The 6,376-nt window shown below is 44.7% G+C and overlaps 1 pseudogene; it reads right to left on the bottom strand.

Annotated features, from left to right (window-relative positions):
* Nucleotides 1–4,773: 4,773 nt before the first annotated feature.
* LOC147692102 (putative G protein-coupled receptor 132 pseudogene) lies at nt 4,774–6,002 on the bottom strand (annotated as a pseudogene).
* Between the last annotated feature and the right edge of the window lie 374 nt (nt 6,003–6,376).

Genomic DNA, 6,376 nt, shown 5'->3' with positions numbered 1-6,376 from the left:
CGCGTTATCAAGACATGTCGAGTAAGGTGTCATACGAATCGGGATGCTGCCCTCTCACCAACTCTGGCGACGAGGTTAGCATTCCGCCCTTCTAGAGGGACACGACATGTACGCAACTGTGAACCCCGGTTAAAGTTAACTAAAGCCTCAGCTCCACAAAATGGATGCTGCCACCACAGACACGAGTCTGACCTCCTGCTGCTGGGAGTCCTTCCAGCGAGGAGAGCTTGGACAAAGGGTTTCCTGTCGAGGGCGGTGTTCGCACCGTCCCAGACAGGGTTTGTGTATTCTGGGTAGGTAGGGCTTTTGCGAGAAGGTGACTGCGGAGTGGCACCCCGGTGCTCACTACGCATCTGCCGGTTAGAACCAGTTCCAGGGGCACCGGCCCTGGCCTGGGGAAAGTCCGGCAGGGGAGAGGGGTGTAACTACCCCCCTTCCTGGTCCCACCCTTAGGGCAGGACCTAGTCATGTACCCACCCCTTTCTTTAGGATAAAGGCCGGAGCGGGGACCCTTCCAAATTAGATCATCTTTGAATCAAGAACTACTTTCTACGAAAGGACACTCAAGACTCTTCTCAAGATTTCTCCCTTGTGACTAAGGAGTAGTCACCCTGCATCAGCGGGCACCATCTAAGAACTCTGCGGTTTGCTGCAAGTCCTTCCTCAAGGATCCGACGGCCCAGCTCGACGAGAACCGGCTTCCCTGGCACCTCTGACCTCTACCCACGTCACCAGCTCAGCTGTGATCTGTGGGTGCGACGAGACCTCGAGGGACCGGCCATCATCAAAACCTGCACGCTTTCTTAACCAGCACGACCATCGAAGTAATTCTCTGGTGAGTGCTCTGGGGTCCGAGAAGCCCCGACTCTGAGCCACTCCAGCACCGAAGTGCAGTCTCCCAGCATCTCCACGATCTGCGTGGGGCCCTTCTGCTCGCTGCTCAGCACGTTGTCTGGTCACTAGCCGCTGGCTTGTGCCCTTCTGTGACGACATCCGACAATCAACTCTGCTGGTCTGGTTGCTCCAGACTGGCCCTTGCTTCCATCTTTGCGAGAAGCACCCCGGGCCCTCCTGGTCCACTCAAGACGCCATCTTAGGCCCACCACGTGGCCCTGAGATCTGCCAAGGCTTGTTGCCCCATCCTGGGCCCAGCGACGCCGACAGCATCATCCTTCGTGGGACAGCTCGCACCTCCACCGTGGTCGCCGACAACGCCTCCTGGTCCGTGAGACTACAGAGCCTAGCGTCGCCCACTCACCTGGTCGAGGTGACGGCCAACCGGTGCCCTCCTGGTACCCTCTGACTACTGGCTAGTAGTACGAACTTGGTCCCCTCTGCTTTCAGGTATCAACGATCTCTGATCCAGGCTTAGATCTCCACGAACTATTCATCACTGGTCGCCGGCCAGCAACTCTTTTCTTCCGGCTCCTGGCTCGTCAGCGAAGACCCCGACGCCTGTAAGACTTGTGCAGCCGCAGCCCTCGTGGCTAGGTAACTCGGCATTTCGGTGCCTGCATAGCCTCTTTACTCTAGGGTCCTGAGTCCCTCGCTTCCGACTTGCCTTATCGGGTCCGCCCGAACCCTTAAACTTTCCGTGTCCTCGGACACTTGTTTTAAATTGTGCACTTGAAGTATTTTCCTAAGAGATTTGGTTTGTGCTTAGTACCCTGTCCTCATAAAGAGTACAGGGCTGTTGTGATTCTTAATAAATATCCTGTTTATTTTCATAACACTTGTGTGGTGTCCTTTCACTTGGTGTTCAAGGGGTACATGTGTGGTAAACAGCTGGCTTAACACGCCCTCTCGAGTCTTTAGCCTTAGACTGCTCGTATCCACGCTACTAGGATAGCTGGTCTTTAGGTTGACTTACAACCAATCATCATAAGGGTCGTTTGGAACGATACATAGCGGTCGCTAGAATAGCGAACGCTGCATATCGGGCCAACTTCTCACAGGATGTTGCATACAATCAGTTGTATAGTGATATCAATATATTCAGATACCCTTTCTATGGGTCCCCCAATCCCGGAAATAATCGGTCTTCCAGGGGGTGCTACCATACACTTATGGACTTTGGGTAGTATGTATATATAAGCTGCTTTAGCATTGGGAACAGTCAAGTATTTTAACTCCATATCAGATAGTAGCCCCGAATTATGCCAATATTTTAAAATTCTGTCTAGATTCGAGATTATGGATGTCATTGGATTAGAGGTTAATTTGGTATATGAGTTAGTATCAGATAATTGGCGATCAATTTCTTTGATAGTCATCACTATTCAGTATGACTATATTTACGCCCTTATCTGCTTCTTTTAACACAACATTGCTCCTTGTTTTAAGTGTTGTTAAAGCATCCCTCTCATCCTTACTCAGATTATCCCTCTTTCCCAGTCTGGTACCTAAGGTTCTATCCTCCAATTTGTATAGCTCATGAGTGACAGTTTTATAGAAGCAGTTTATCAAAGTATCTGCTGTTGTGATTGGTAAAAATGTGGATTTCACTCTAAGACCACTATCCGTATAGATACTACTTTCAATGCCCAAGTCAGTCATAATATTGTCTATAGTAGGTGTTTGTTCTAAATCATCATCCATTTCAAGGAGCATTTGAACCCCCATTATATCCTGGATTGTTTTCCCACTATCATTGACATTATATATCATGGTTTCTTTCGGTTTTTTATTGTTCAAATCAAAAAACTTTAATATAAGCTTCCTTACAAATTTATATAAGTCAATATGAACAGATGTAAAGTCAGCCTTATTCATTGGGCAAAGGTTTAGACCCTTTTTAAGCAATGACAATTCACCTTCCGATAGTTCTGCTTCTGATAAATTTATCACAGATACATCATTAGCTTCTGGTAATTTTCTCTCAGATAAATCATTATCAACATTAGAAATCCTGGAACTGGTATCTTTAGAAGTATTTACAGCTTTATTTACAATTACTTTCTCTGTTGACGTGAGGCTGACCTGGTGACCCTCTGAGTTTGTTTTTCTCCTGTTCTTCCTGCCCCCCTCCTTGTTATTTTCCTGGCTGGGGGTTTGCGGTTGAACCCTGACTGTATTCCCTTCCTGTATCTTTCCAGTTCTGTTAAAAAAGATGAACCAGGGATCGGGCTTCTAGATGGTCCTGCCACCATGGATGTTTCACTTAGTCGGTCACTCACTTCACTAATCTCACTGGTCACACTAGATATTTCTGATTCACTAACAGAAACTGTTTTGTCTGTTCTCGCTTCTTTTAATGAAGAAGTTCCTGTTCTCGGTTTGATTTCATCAAATCTTTTAGCTAACGTAAAGACTCTACCATTCTTATAATCCAGTTCATCGGGATTCAACTTCCTGATTTTTTTTGTCTCTTAAATAGCTTTGGTGTGAAGTTAATACATCTCTTAGTATTTTAAAGTTCTTGTCTGCTATATCACCCATGTTAAGGGCATTTATTTCTCCCTCTATCTTTTCAATGTCTTTCAAGATTTTGTCCCTCTTTCTTTCTGTGTGACGGATCAGAAGGTCCATCATTCCAAATGATGACACAGCTATGAGTTTCTCCCATTCGCCAAAAAAATCTGGGTCCAAATACTCAAACGTGGGGAATATAATCACCCTCAATCCTCTAGGGATTGGTTTGATTTCAATATATTTTTTGAGGGTGGTTAGATCCCACCATCGTGACAACTCTGCTTTACGCAGACGTTCTAATTTAATGAATAGCTGTTTTAAACCTTATGGTCTTTCCTCTGTGGTTACTTTTGTTACAGTTTGGATCCCTTGATTGGAGAAAATGTCATTGAACATTTTGTCTCGGTCATCGTCAAACCTGGCTATGTCAACCTATACTAAATAACAGAAACTGGAGGGGGGTTCCTACCAGCTCACGCCTACAGAGAAGGTATTACAGAAGTGCAAGGACTCACTTAACAAGATACAAGCAAAAGAAATGGTGGTAGTGTTTCGTTCGCACATAAAGTAATATTCTTCACAGTGTAATTAGGACGTATAATTCAAAATGAGATAAGTATTGAGTTGTCCGCAAACGGGTGCTCTTGTGGCCCGATACACACCCACCACCACGGATGTCAACACGGCATAAATGCCTAAATAACAACAGAAAAGATAAGTTCAGCACTCCACTTTATGTTCAATTAGTATGCAACATAGAAAAAAAAAAAAAAAAAAAAAAAAAAAAAATCGGGCTATGTTTAAAGCTCAAACCCGTTGTACTGTCTAGCATTAGTCAATAATCATAGTTCATGTAGTGTCCAGTATTTGTACAACTCCAAATTCAGAAATCCAAGTCAGGTTGTATTCCTCCAAAGAAACTTTTATTAAATATCAAATTGTTTTATAACAACTTCACAGCTCACACCGCCGACACGCGTTTCGTCTCACAGAGACTTTTTCAAGGCTGGAAGCAATAAACAAAGCAGCAATGAATACTAAATATAAAACATTCAATACCTATTATGTACATCTAAAATACATTTCATGTTTATTTCATTAAAAACGGAAAAACCACACGCAAATATTACATACAAATTAAAAACACACAAACACAAAATCATTTCATTGTTGGATATCCTATATGTATACCCATTCATTATGAGGATCCTAGGATCACACCATTTTTAGTGCGAACATTATTATTACAACCTAAGGTCCACGACACACATTGTAAGCAGTAACAAATGTATTATTGAGCTTATGATGCTTGTTACTGCCTTTCTGACCAAGACTATCTCATAGATTATGTGCAACATTTCTTATTCTGCAACACTGAACAGCAGCGCTGGGATGCACCTGAGGACTATGTTGATGGGCGGTCACTTTATGTGATCTGTGTTCCAGCATCTCCGATGTCCAATCCAAGATCTCCAATCTCTTTCAGATGTCCCCTCTCTCCATCATAGACGCTATGTTGTCAGGGCTATACATTTTCTCTACAAGAGTACTCTCAATACCAGAAGTCATTGTTGGTGCCTGGCCACTCTGGCACAGGTTGGCTTGGCACTGAAAAGCACGCTTCAGATCCTTCTTCACACTGTCACTGACCAGAACATACAGGATGGGATCCAGGGCACTGTTGAGGCTGGACATGGCAAGTGCTACAGAGAAATAGACATGAACCTTCCGCTCAAAAACACAACTGGCGTCAGGGTCGGCATAGGAGGAAAACACCGCAGTCCGCAGGAGGAGAAGGAGGTGGTATGGGGCAAAGCACAGTAGAAATATGACAATCACCCCTACGGACAGGTGCTTGACCTTGGCTTTCTTCTCTTGGCTCAAGGAACTGCTCTGCCTTACTCCCTGAAAGATTTTCAGGTAGGAGGTTGCTAGGACTGCCAGGGGCAGTAGGAAGCCAGAAACAAAGCGGAAGTAGTTAAACATGGCCACGCCAGACTGCAAGGGATAAGAGTCATAACAGGAGACGCCATCATGCTCATCAGACCCAATCGTGACACCCAGGTGGAAGGCAAAAACTACAATAGTGACTACGAAGCACGTGGCCCCCGCTGCCCTCTGGCTGCGGAACGCCAGGGAGTGGATGGGATACACCACTGCAAAATATCGGTCCAAGGAAATGCAGCAAAGGAGGCAGATACTGATGTACATGTTGGAGTAGAAAACAAAGGCCACCAGAGCGCAGGCTTCCTTGCCAAGGGTCCAGACCCTTCCACCAAAAACGTAGAGGACCCAGAGGGGGAGGGTCAGGATGTAGAGTAGATCAGATGTGACCAGGGTTAAAAGGTAGATGCCAAGCACATTCTTCTGCTGTTGCACCTGCTGGATTATGGGCCATAGGGTCAACAAGTTGGTCGTCAAGCCGAGCAGGAAGCCAGAACTGTAGACAGTCACCACGATTACCCTGCCAGCCCAGACGTCAATGCCGCAGCGGTGGGAATCCTTAGAGGGGCAGCATGTACTGTTGTTCATGACATCTTCTACTTGACGATACAGCAAGGTCTCTCCGACGTCCATCTGACGGGACCCTTACGTGTCTGCAAAAAGGAGAAAGAAAGGTAAAAGGAATTTTAGGGAGATACCAAAGCTACCATCCTCAGCGCTGAGAACGATGTTTCTAAGACATTGGATCAATGCAAAATGTGCAGGTGACAAAAAGAATAACTTTTCATTAATAATTTGCATTTACTTTATTATGTGAATGCACCTAAGTTACAAGTGTCCCAGTTTAATAGCAAGATTACTTGGGTGTAAAATAAACCAGATTAACTTCTTTCAAAACAAAACACTTGGTTTAAATACATGCATTTTTAAAATCTTTAAGAAAACATCACAATCGATCTATGTATGCGGTGCTTTTTTTTTTTTATAAAACATTTTATCAGTCTCTTTTAATCATAGTCTG

This window comes from Lissotriton vulgaris, chromosome 9 (genome assembly GCF_964263255.1).
Source record: "Lissotriton vulgaris chromosome 9, aLisVul1.2, whole genome shotgun sequence".
Taxonomy (NCBI): Eukaryota; Metazoa; Chordata; class Amphibia; order Caudata; family Salamandridae; genus Lissotriton; species Lissotriton vulgaris.
This window is presented reverse-complemented; position numbering and strand designations above follow the sequence as displayed.